The following is a 13,599-nucleotide window of genomic DNA, read 5'->3' as shown; positions in this document are numbered from 1 at the left end:
GATCTACATGGTTAACACAAGACTATGGTCAATTAAGTTTAAAAGCTCCTCAACGTTGGAAAGGGTTAAGTCATACTAAAAATGATCAGCCTGGTAATTATGAGACAAGGCTGGGTACTTTATGAACTATGTCTATTTTTACCCTTAGAGAGAGTGATTGGTATGGAACTCAGTGGGTTTGTGGTACTAATTTATGGCCTTCACATCTACAGGGATGGATACAAAGTTATAGCCTGGATCCCCATGAATTTAAGGTCATACATGTTAACAAATTAGAGGTAACCCTAACCAATCTACCATTGGTATGATCCCAACAGGTCAAAGATCTGTATTCTACTGGCATGACCATTTAGCAGTTATCTGTGTGTGCGTGTGTGTGTGTGTGTGTGTGTGTGTGCGCGTGCGTGCGTGCGTGCGTGCACCTTCGTTGAGGTTAGAGAATGTAACTGGGCTGCATCGAAGCCTTAACTCTCATAATCTTTAAATGACAGTAACGTGACTATTAGCCTGTTGAATTCTGAGATCTCTATGATGAGAAATTCAGTGCTATACAACTGCAAGGCCTTGACACCTTACAACATCTCAGGGAGATATCTGTGAAATAATTCAAACTGAATGCTATATTTTTATAGCTGATAAATCCTTTAATGTAACACATTTGAACCACAAGAAAAATTAGATTTCTGCTTTAAGTAACCCATTCCCCAGTCTTGATGATCTTTAAAAAAAACAAAAAAAACAAAAAAAAAAACACTGGTTTGGGGTGGGAGGTTCATGGCTAAAATATTTACCTTTAATTCCATTAATGTTATTAACTATACCTTTTGTATTTTGCTTGTTTGACAAGATTATTATTTCTTGTATTACCAAAGTGTATGACTGAGCCTCCAATGGAAATGATGACTAGACTTGAAGCAGTTGATCAAATGTATAGCTTGATATATGATCAATGATTATAATAGTGTACCTCTAGGTGTAAAAAGTGGAGAAGGCAATGGCAACCCACTCCAGTACTCTTGCTGGGAAGGTCCCATGGATGGAGCAGCCTGGTAGGCTGCAGTCCACGGGATAGCTAGGAGTCGGACATGACTTCACTTTCACTTTTCACTTTCATGCATTGGAGAAGGAAATGGCAACCCACTCCAGTGTTGTTGCCTGGAGAATCCCAGGGACGGGAGAGCCGGGTGGGCTGCCATCTATGGGGTTGCACAGAGTTGGACACGACTGAAGTGACTTAGCAGCAGCAGCAGCAGGTATGAAAAGATGCAACAAGAGGGAATACCTTCCTGGACCATAACTAGATGACAGGTGTCCAGAGATCTTTGACTATTAGAGATCTTTTGACTACTAGACCTAACTGGGAACGAGCCTTCCCAGCAACGTGGGACAAAATGGTCACGAAATGCTCCACAAAGTATGGTTGGATTTATGACTGTGAGGGGGCCGTGTCAACTACAAACTGGCACATACCAAGACCATTGCCAATGACGGAACAAGAAAGGTGTTTGCCATCTGCCTCTACCGAGGTTGAGCCCCATGCTGCTACAGCTGTTGGCCTTCAGCAGCCCCAGAGGGAGTTCAGGGTGGAGGGAGGCACTCTGTGCTCCAGAGAATCTGGTGGGACAGCTCTTTAGATAGTTGGATCTTTTTAAGAACAGATTTTATGATCTCAATCCTTTCATCTTCTTATATTTAGAGAAGCACTAAATCCCTTCATAGTGACATCAGATCCTTTTGTAAAATGAGCGCTTCATGGCATTGCACTCTCCCTTCACCAAAACCTTGGAGCAGGCTCTCAGAGCTCTCTGAGATGCTGCCTCCCGGGCTGCAGGCCTCATTGTGCCCCAAATAAAACTTAACTCACACCTCTCAAGTTGTACATTTTTTTTAGTTGACACTTTCTCTGTCCTTTTTCTTACTTTAATAAAACAAACTAAAGCTCTTGAGTGATCAAGCATGGTCCCTGATCCTGATGCTAAATCTTCTTTGGAGATCATGAATCCAACATGCTATCAATAGTGGAGGACGGAGGAACCTGGGGTGCTACAGTCTATGAGGGTGCAAAAAATGGGTCATCACTTAGTGACTGAATAGCAACAACAAAGTCATGGCTCCACAGGAGAAAATGAAGAAGAACAAAAACAAAAAACCAAAAGTGAGTTATCAGTAAAAGCATAGAGAGAGAACAAATAACAATAAGAACTCTGGTGCAGGATACTTCTCTGGTGGTCCAGTGGTAAAGAATTTGCTTGACAACACAGGGGACACAGGTTTGACCCCTGGTCTGGGACAGTCCCCCATGCTGTAGAGCAACTAAGCCCTTGTGCCACAACTACTGAGCCCATGTGCTCTGGACCACATGCTCCACAGCAAGAGAAGCCCTGCCATAGGAAGCCCATGCATCACAAAGAAAAGGAACCCTGCTCACTGCAACTAGAGAAAGCAAGCAGACAGCAGCAAAAGGCCCAGCACAGCCAAAAATATAGTAACTTAAAAAACAAGAACCATCAGAGCATAACAGAGAAAAACAAGTAATGATTTAACAAATTTATAGAATTAGAAGGTAGAAATGATTAAAAATATGTACTCAATGTAAACTCAATGAACTCAAAATTAAAGAAAAGAAGCTTCTAGTTCAAGCTGGCAGACTGAAAACCTACCAACACTGTGCTTCATGCCACACACTGAGATGTACATATGTATACAATATGTATATGTTTACACAGTATGTAAGAAAAAGCACATACAACATAAAGGGATCATCAGATAAGAAATGTTAACACATTTAAGCACGGGCAGGCAGGTTCTTTACCACTAGCACCACCTGGGAGTTGTAAAATAGGTGAAGCGGTAAACCAGCGACCCACTTTAAACCAGAACTGATAGAGGAAGACCCAACTAGGGCCAAACTGCGTGAGTCTGTCTCCCATGCCTTGCTCTTAATCACTACACTCAATCTCCTTCATGGATCACAGCCTTTTCATGGCTAAGGCGCTTGCATAACTCAATGAAGCTATGAGTCAGGCCATGCTACAGGCCATGAGGTCACAAAGAGTCAGACATGACTTAGCAACTCAACAACAGCAACACTGTACTCAAAGGAAAAATACAGGACAGAGAATATGTGAGACATGGAGAAATAATCAGGAGCCTAAAATCAAAACACCAGGAACTTATTTAAGAAGAACAGAAAAACAAAATTTGAAAGAAACGAAATTATCAAAGAAATAAAATAATGTCCTTGAGGTATAAAATAAAATGTGTTTGGGGGCTTAAAGGGCATAAGAACAGCTAAGAAGATGATATAAAAAGTCCTAGACTCAGAAAAATTCTCATTAACTTGAAACTTCAAGTAGAACAAGAGGATTCTTAAAATGTCTATAAAGAAAGAAAAATTCCAGGTAAGTAAATATGTTACCTATAAAAGCATCAAACACAGTAGAATTTTTTCACCTGTCTTTCTTCATGCTAGAAGAAAATGGATCAATGCTGTCAAAGTTAGAAAACATTTTAATTCCAGAATTCTGTAATTTACCAAAATATCAATCAAATGTGACAGTGGAATGAAGTCTCAGCTAAACATATAGAAACTCAGAAAATTTATGTCTTGCTTTTGGGGGAATTATTGAAGTTATTGTTAGCAAAGCAACTAAGAACATAAGAAAGAGAAAAAAAAATTAAGTTTCAGGAAATAAAGGTCCAACCTAGGATGGGAGCTAGGCAGGAGACTTAGAGAATACCCCATCCTGAATGAGGTAGGGTCTGAAGTGTTTTAGAAGAAATGTCTCTGGGGGAAAAAAGGAGAAATAACATAAAATATGACCAAAGTTCCCAGTTAACTTGAGAGTATGCAAAAGACAATTATTCTTTTTTATCAATACCAACAAAAACCAAAGGCAATTAGAAATTCTGGGGAAAGAGAAAGGAAAAGATATGAAAATTATAATACAAATATGAAGTATCTTTTTAAAATTTTCAAACATGTGGGCTTTCTTATAATTTTATGCTATTTGATTTCTAGCAAAAATGTTATCTTCATCAGAGAAAAATATTCTGAATGACCATCAGTTCAGTTCAGTTCAGTCGCTCAGTCGTGTCTGACTCTTTGCGACCCCATGAATCGCAGCACACCAGGCCTCCCTGTCCATCACCATCTCCCAGAGTTCACTCAGACTCACGTCCATCGAGTCAGTGATGCCATCCAGCCATCTCATCCTCGGTCGTCCCCTTCTCCTCCTGCCTCTAATCCCTCCCAGCATCAGAGTCTTTTCCAATGAGTCAACTCTTCTCATGAGGTAGCCAAAGGACTGGAGCTTCAGCTTTAGCATCATTCCTTCCCAAGAAATCCTAGGGTTGATCTCCTTCAGAATGGACTGGTTGGATCTCCTTGCAGTCCAAGGGACTCTCAAGAGTCTTCTCCAACACCACACTTCAAAAGCATCAATTCTTCCACACTCAGCCTTCTTCACAGTCCAACTCTCACATCCATACATGACCACTGGAAAAACCATAGCCTTGACTAGACGGACCTTAGTCGGCAAAGTAATGTCATTCACAAATTTTTAAACTAATTTTTCAAAAATACATATTTATTTCTTTGGCTGTAGCAGGTCTCAGATGCAGCGTGTGGGATCTTTAGTCTTCATTTCGGCATATGAACTCTTAGTTGCAGCATGTAGGATCTAGTTCCCTGACCAGGGATCAAACCTGAGCCCCGTACATTGGTAGCACAGAATCTTAGCCACTGGACCACGAGGGAAGTCCAACAGCCATTTGATACTTTATGAGACTTGTGTTTGGATCCATTTACTGTCAATTTTCATAAAAGTTCCACATGTACTTAAAAAGAATGATGAATCTGTTGTGGGAACCTGGGAAATCTCCCCACTGGCATTAATCAAATGCCCAAATTCCAAGAACAAGAAACTGATATAAAGAAGCCAGGAAACTCATATTGGTTTACAACCAAGTACAGCGCAAGAAGGCAGTAATTCTCACCATTAAATACAAAGGCAAAATGCACTTAGAAGGAGACAGTGTAGAAATGTTCAGGTAATGAGTATAGGCAAAAGCCCGAAACAGCCCCCCAGAGTTCCCAAGTGAAACCCTAGCCTTGGCAGTTAGATGAGGTCTATACACCCTCATATTCTAAACAGGTGGTAAAAGATTTTGAACAGCCCTAATCAGTTGCCCATCACCCTAAGCAACTTGAAAAAAATATGAATTATTTCCTGTAACCCAGACAGTAAAGAAAGTTGATGGCAGAGATCTAGACTTGCAGAAGCCCCATTAGAATAAAGAAATAAAAAGACAGTGGTCTGTAGGGATTGATGACCAAGGAACAGATGAAACCATGTTCATTTCAGCCATGCCAAAAGGGACAGATGTTAACCTAAAATAAGATTCACCCCTTCCTCCATGCTGTCAACATACTAAATAATCCCTCAAAAATTGGAAATAAAATAGGTGGTCTTGTAAAATGTAAAATGATGATCTTTCAAAATTGTAGAGAACTGTGCATGTCAACATACCTCCTTGGCTTGACCTGCCTTATCCCAAATGCCTGGGCTACGACAAAGTACCACAGACAGAGTCGCTTAAACAACAGGCAGGTTTTGCACCCAGGACGGAAGCTCGAAATGCAGACGTGATCAGGTGTTGCTTTTCTTTCTGAGGCTGTGAGGGGTCACCTAGCTTCTGCTGATCTGCTGGCCGTCTCTGGGGTGCACTGGTTTTAGATTCGTCATCCTGATCTGATCTCTGCCTCCATTTCCACACGGCATGCACCCTGCGTCCATGTCTGTCTTTCTGCCTCTGTGTCTACATTTCCCCTTTTAGTAAGGAAGGACACCAGTCATACTGCATTAGAGCCCACTCTGATGCCCTCATTTTAACTCAATGGAAAGACCTTTTTCCAGATAATGCCACATTCTGAGGTCCTGGGGAGTTAGGACTTTCATCACTTTATCAGCTCAAAACTCAATCCATAACATCTATCAGGCTTCACTGTTACCCTTACCCCACTACACCCCATTGCTGGTCTCCACACCAGAAGCGGGGCATGTCATCAATTTGACATGTTCTGTAATAACAGAAAAACTGAAATTTTAAAGTTCTTTTTAAATTAAAAGAAAAAAGCTTAATCATGGCATCTGGTCCTACCACTTCATGGCAAATAGATGGTGAAACAATGGAAACAGTGACAGACTTTATTTTCTTGAGCTTCAAAATCACTGCAGATGGTGACTGTGGCCATGAAATTAAGACACTTGCTCCTTGGAAGAAAAGTTATGACCAACCTAGATAGCATATTAAAAAGCAGAGACAGTCCTTTGCCAACAAAGGTCCATCTAGTCAAAGCTATAGTTTTTCCAGTAGTCATGTATGGATGAGAAGAGTTGGACTATAAAGAAAGCTGAGCACCAAAGAATTGATGCTTTTGAACTGTGGTGTTGGAGAAGACTCTTGAGAGTCCCTTGGACTGCAAGGAGGTCCAACCAGTCTGTCTTAAAGGAAATTAGTCTTGAATATTCATTGGAAAGACTGATGCTGAAGCTGAAACCCCAATACCCTGGCCACCTGATACAAAGAACTGACTCATTTGAAAAGACCCTGATGCTGGGAATGATTGAAGTCAGGAGGAGAAGGGGATGACTGAGGATGAGATGGCTGGATGGCATCACCGACTCAATGGACATAAATTTGAGCTTGAGCAAGCTTCAGGAGTTGGTAGTGGATAGGGAAGCCTGGCTTGCAGTCCATGGGATTGCAAAGAGTTGGACACTACAGCGACTGAACTGAACTATGTGATGGAGACAAGACAAGGACTGTAATATTCTATGATACCATTTCTTTAAAAAATTTTTTTAATTCAACTATAGTTGATTTTCAGCATTGTTTTAGATTCAGGTATACAGCAAGGTGTACATCCATTCTTTCCCAGATTCTTTTCCCTTATGAAAGTGAAAGTTGCTCACTCCTGTCCGACTTTTGTGATCCCATGGACTGTAGCCTGCCAGGCCCCTCTGTCCATGGGATTCTCCAGGCAAGAATACTGCAGTGGGTGGCCATGCCCTTCTCCAGGAGATCTTCCTAACCCAGGATTGAGCCTGAGTCTCCTGCATTGCAGGCAGATTGTTTAATGTCTGAGTCATACGTTATTACAAAATATTGAGTACAGTTCTCTGTGCTACACTGCAGGCCACTGTTGTGACTTGCATTTTTATCTCATTTTTATTTTATTTTATTTTATTTTTTTACCTGAGCCAAGTGTAAGATAAGACAAAGTCTGCTGACATGCCAACACTTGGCCCGTGACCCAGGATTTAATCTTATTTTTAATTTTATTAAAGTATGATTGGTTTTTTGGGATGGCAAAAAAGTTCAAGTTCATTTAGGCTTTTCTAGACCATCATATGCAAAAACCTGAATGAACTTTTTGGCCAACCCAATACAATGTTGTGTTAATTTCTATTGTACTACAAAGTGACTCAGTTGCTACACACACACACACACACACACATACAAACACACACACACACACTCACAGATACACACATAAATCTTGTTTTCCATTCTGGTTTAACACAGGACGTTGAATATAGTTCCCTGTGCTTTATAGTAGGACCTTGTTGTTTATCCATCTTATGTATACTAGTTTGCACAGGATACCATTTCCTGCCACCTGATGATCATTTAAAAGTTAAACACAGGTAGATTTTGAGTCTTCATACTGTTAAGGTTGTCAGGCTTGTATTTCCACCTTCCTTCATCAAAGACATTTAAAATGCTATAAAAGACCAACAACTTTCTTTGGGCCTTGATTTCCACTACTGTTGGTTATCACTGGGGAAAAAAAGAAAATATAAAGAATTAAGAAGACTGAGGGTTTTTTGCAATATTCACCAATAGGTTTCACTGGGATTAAAAAAGATGCTCACCTTTCAGCTTCTGCTTGAAAAATGAAGCTTGGTTAAATCATTTTAGGCTAAACTCCCCTAGGCCAAAAGCTGAATGCCCAGTATTTATAAAAAGAGAAACTAATTTTTCCAAATTGTGTTACAGCTCTCAGTTTCATCCATAAGGGATGCAATTTTTCCTGTGTTCCTTGTTGAAGAAGAAAATCCTGACACATTTTTATACTTTCTTTGCCCTTTACAGTGCCTGTCTTGAAGTCTAGCACACAGTAGGGCTTTAATTGATCACTTAAATAAACATATATATGCATGAATAAGTTTCCTATCATTTAAAATTTTGCCCCTTCCTCATTCTAATTCTTTAGGCTTGAATCTCCTAATTAGTTCTACTTCTGATATGATTTATTTCCTCTCTTTCCCAATTCAATTTTCACCATGTCTTCTTTTTGTGAAGAGGAAAAACTAACAAAACAGATTTTAGAATTCAAGAGCAGAAAAGGACAAGGCGTAAGTAAGGGAGGTCTCATTTTTAATGTACTACTTCCCAAAAATACATATCTGCGTGTAGTGGGGAAAGTGCATATCATTAAGTACATTAATTGTTAAAAGTGCAGGGCTGAACACAATCCTTGCAGTCTTGAAGAACCACAATTATGTAGAAGCATGCTGGTAAACAGATCAGCTAACATTCTTTACCGTAAATTTAATTCAACTAACAACTTCTACTTTCTAAGCCTCTGAATCTTTTTCATAGCATCTTTGGTAAACTGTTTCTGGAACAATAATCTTGGGCCTACATCCCAGGCTCCCAGATATTCTAGGCCAGGTGTCAGCAAACTATGATCTGTAGGCCAAATTCAGCAGCTGCTTTTTTTTTTTGTCAATAAACTTGGACTGGAAAGTGACATACCTATCTGTTTATCGATTCCCTATGGCTGCTTTGTGCTACAACAGCAGTTAGTACAGTAAGTCTCTCACATATAAATGAGTACTGTTCCAAGAGCATGTTCATAGTCTGATTTGTTTGTTAAGTCCAACAAAGTTAGCCTAGGTATCAAACTATGAACGGAGGTTCATAACATTGAACAGGAGGAGGTGACCAAAACAATCCCCAAGGGGGGGAAAATGCAGCAAGGCAAAAGGAGGCCTTACAAATAGCTGAGCAAAGAAGAGAAGGGAAAGGCAAAGGAGAAAAGAAAAGATATCCATCTGAATTCAGAGTTTCAAAGAATAGCAAAAACAGATAAGAGTAAGTGAACAATGCAAAGAAATAGAGGAAAACAATGGAATGGAAAACAATAGAGATCTCTTCAAGAGATAGCAAGAGAACATTTCATGCAAAGACGGGCACAATAAAGGACAGAAACAGTATGGACCTTATAGAATCGAGAGATATTAAGAAGAGGTGGCAAGAACACACTGAAGAACTATAAAAAAAAGGTCTTAATGACCCAGATAACCACAACGGTGTGTCCTAGAGCCAGACATCCTGGAGTGTGAACGCAAGTGGGCCTCAGGAAGCATTGTGCTGGTGCTTAGTCGCTCAGTTGTGTCCCATTCTTTGTGACCTCATGGACTGTTCCCTAATGCCGGAAGCCAGTGTGAGGAATCCCGCCCATGACAAGGTCATGAGGAAGGAAGCTGACATATGCAAGGTCGTGATCAGACTTCAGGGGTCCCCCTGGAATTTCCTGAGCATGTACCCCAACAAAAAAAAACAAAAATCTGCTGGCTTTTGTACTCTGCTTTTCCACTTTTCTGATATTCTCTGGAAAAAAGTCAACTCAGGGCTTTAGTCTTCTGCATTTGAAAGGGATGTTTCAGTTAAACCCCTCTGATAGCTCTCTAGCTTGCCTAACAGGTCCCCCGGACCTCTTACAGCTTGTGAATTGCTTACAGCCCCCCAACTGCGAGAGGCACAAAGCTTAAAAGCATCTTAAAGATACAGAGCCTTTTCTAAAGAGTTAAAAATTATATTGGTAGAGGGTTTTCACTGTTGGTTCAATGACTGCTGCCAGGCCTCCATATTCTTTATCTTTTAGGCACCTGGGAGGATGTTAATCAATGTAAATGGGATATGGAAAAAGATATATAGTAGTTCTGATGTTAGCAACACTAGACTTTTGAGTTAATTACTTCTCTTTGCACTCCTCTTGTGTCCTTGCTATGTAAGAATGTAACTTTATTTAGTGCTTTCTGAGAATGGCACCAGACTTTGGGAAGATCAACACAAATAAGTCTTCTGGTTGACAAACCCTTATCAGAAAAAAGGCTGTAAATTGTTCATTGGCCCTTTTTGGCCAGAAGATGATGTAAATCACCTAAGACTTGTGTATACAATTAGGTATGCAGAGAGAAAAGCCTGGTTTTGATGAGAGTCTGGACTGCTAATGCTGCATAATTTTGTATTACCCATTGATCTCTATGTACAAAAAAAGGTATAAAAGGCCTTTCTAGACAACAGAGGATGGAGCCAGTCGCTGGACTGGTTTCTCCCCCCCTCCCACCCCCCCCCCCCCCCCACCCCCCGTGTTTCTCTCTCTCTCTCCTTTTCTCCCTTTCCCTCCCTCTCCTCTTTACTTTGATTTCAGGCTGAATTCCCATCTGGGGCACGGAGGCTCGCCAAGTCTACTTACTTGTTGTGGCTGTTAAGACCCGTGCGAAAGGGAGCCTAAGGCGAGGCACCTTTAGATATTCAAGCGAATGCCGATGGCCCAACGTAGATGGTGCAAATTCCTTGTCTGGAATTTTATTGGTCTTCCACGTAATAAATAAGTTTTTTCCTCGCCGACTCCATCCACCCTTCGAATTCCCTGGATCCACCGGGGCTGGAACCCAGCACCCTGCCAACTCCACTGTCCATGGGATTCTCCAGGCAAGAATACTGGAGTGGGTTGTTGCCATTTCCTTCTCCATAGAAAGCATTATTACAAAGCTAGTGGAGATGATGGAATTCCAGCTCAGCTATTTCAAATCCTAAAAGATGATGCTGTGAAAGTGCTGCACTCCATATGCCAGCAAATTTGGAAAACTCAGCAGTGGCCACAGGACTGGAAAAGGTCAGTTTTATTCCAATCCCAAAGAAGAGAAATGCCAAAAAAAGAGGTCCAAACTACCATACAATTGTGCTCATTTCACATGCTAGCAAGGTAATGCTCAAATTCCTTCAACTGAGGCTTCAACAGTATGTGAACCAAGAACTTCCAGATGTACAAGCTGGAAAAGGCAGAGAAATCAGAGATCATATTGCCAACATCCATTGGATCACAGAAAAAGCAAGGGAATTAGAGAAACATCTACTTCTGCTCCATTGACTATGCTAAAGCCTTTGACTGTGTGAATCATAACAAACTGTGGAAAATTCTCAAAGGGATGGGAATTCCAGACTACCTTTTCTGCCTCCTGAGAAACCTGTTTCCAGATCAAGAAGCAACAGTTAGAACCGGATATGGAATTAAAGAGCCTCTTGATGAAGGTCAAAGAATAGATTGAAAAAGTTGGGTTAAAACTCAACATTCAAAAAACTAACATCATGGCATCTGGTCCCATTACTTCATGGCAAATAGACAGGAAAACAATGGAAACAGTGACAGACTTTATTTTTGAGAGCTCTAAAATCACTGTGGGTGGAGACTGCAGCCATGAAATTAAAAGAGGCTTGCTCCCTGGAAGAAAAGCTATGACAAACCTAGACAGCATATTAAAAAGCAGAGACATTAGTTTGTCAACAAAGGTCCATAGAGTCAAAGCTATGGTTTCTCCAGTAGTCATGTCCTGGATGTGAGAGTTGGACTATAAAGAAAGTTGAGCACCAAAGAATTGATGCTTTTGAACTGTGGTATTGGAGAAGACTCTTGAGAGTCCCTTGGACTGCAAGGAGATCCAACCAGTCCATCCTAAAGGAAATCAACCCTGAATATTCATTGGAAGGACTGACTCTGAAGTTGAAGCTCCAATACTTTGGCCACCTGATGCAAAGAGCCAACTCATTAGAAATGACCCTTATGCTGGAAGAGATTGAAGGCAGGATGAAAAGGGGATGAGAGAAGATGAGATGGTTGGATAGCATCACCAACTCAATGCATGAGTTTGAGCAGGATCCAGGAGATGGTGAAGGACAGGGAAGCCTAGTGTGCTGCAGTCCATGGGGTTGCAAAAAGTCAGACACGACTGAGCAAATGAACAGCAACAACAAAAATGAAAAGTACAGAAGTACAGTACAACAGCTGTCACACAGGGGCTGTCATCAAGTGAACAGGCAAGAGTTACTGACTAGAGGAGGGAGCGGAGGAGAGAGATGATAAAGCTTAAGGATCGTCAGCAATAGGAGACTGAGGGCAAGCTGTAGTTTCACTCACACCTGATGTTGTTGGAGTGCACATTCTTGTCTTTGAAAGGTAGTAAACTGAATATTTGTATGCAGGGGATTTACTGTGTTTGTGACAAACCCTGTGGCCTGTAAAGCCCCAAAATATATATTATCTGGCCGTTTGCAGAAGAAGTTTGCCAACTTCTGCTATAAACAATAGCAGATGTACTGACCTGACTTCATTTTTTGTCTTTATAGACAAATGCAATCACCAAATGATTTTGTTTAAGTATTTGTTTTGCTTGACCATATATAGGCCTGCAAAAATCAGTTTTTATGAAACCGGTGAAGTGGCACCACTGTTGGCTGCAGCTTGCTTTAGCTGCCTTTTGGAAGAAGGAATTAAGTTCCTACAAAGGCAAAATACAACTTTATTAGAGGTCTCTGGTTCCACTCAAAAGAATCCTTCTTAGAAACATGCTTGCCTTGGACAGCCACATCTATGTTCTCATTGCAAACAGAAGTATCATTATTCAAGGACGTCTTAGGACTTCCGTGGTGTCCAGTGGCTAAGACTCCACAGTGACACTGCAGGGGGCCCTGGTTCAACCCTGGTTGGGGAATTAGATCCCACATGCTACAGCCAAGACTTGATAAAATCAAACAAATAAATAAAAATAAATATTACAAAAAGTCTTAGGACAACGGATTTATTTCACCCCACGTGAGGCTGGAAATCAGAGTAGGGATCTCTTGCCTATGTCTTCTCTTCCCTCTATTCTTTCAGTTTCCTCTTTATTACTTTCTAGGTGTCAATACCAACTGTCCTCATTTTTCTTATAAAGTGTTCTCATCTATCCACTTCAGAATTAAAATTAACTTTGTCTCTTATTTCTTTATTAATGAGAATGGCTTTCTCCTGGCCTGTTTTTCCTCCTACACATTGAGACAAAAAGATTTGTTTTTACCCTTTTTAAAGCCATAAGATTAACAATTAATCCAGTCAACCGCCCTCAAATAATCTTTCATTTCAGGCTTCATGTATCAGCTTGTGATTCGTTCATCCACAGATAACTGCAAAATTGATTGTCTTCATTTTAATAGAACTGTAATCAGTGGAGGGGGTACAGATAAATAGAAGTTTGGGATTAATAGATACACATTACTATATACAAAATAGGTTAAAAAAAGGATTTATATACACAGTATCTTATAATAACCTCTAAGGGAAAACAATTTGAAAAAGAAAATGTATATAAATGTAAATGAATCACTTTCTTATACACTTGAAATTAACACACTTGAAATTTTAAAATGTTAACACAACATTTTAAATCAACTACACTTCAATGGTTCCAAATCGGGAGAGGAGTA

Source organism: Ovis aries, chromosome 19, assembly GCF_016772045.2.
Source record: "Ovis aries strain OAR_USU_Benz2616 breed Rambouillet chromosome 19, ARS-UI_Ramb_v3.0, whole genome shotgun sequence".
NCBI lineage: Eukaryota > Metazoa > Chordata > Mammalia > Artiodactyla > Bovidae > Ovis > Ovis aries.
Note: the sequence above shows the minus strand (reverse complement) of the source record.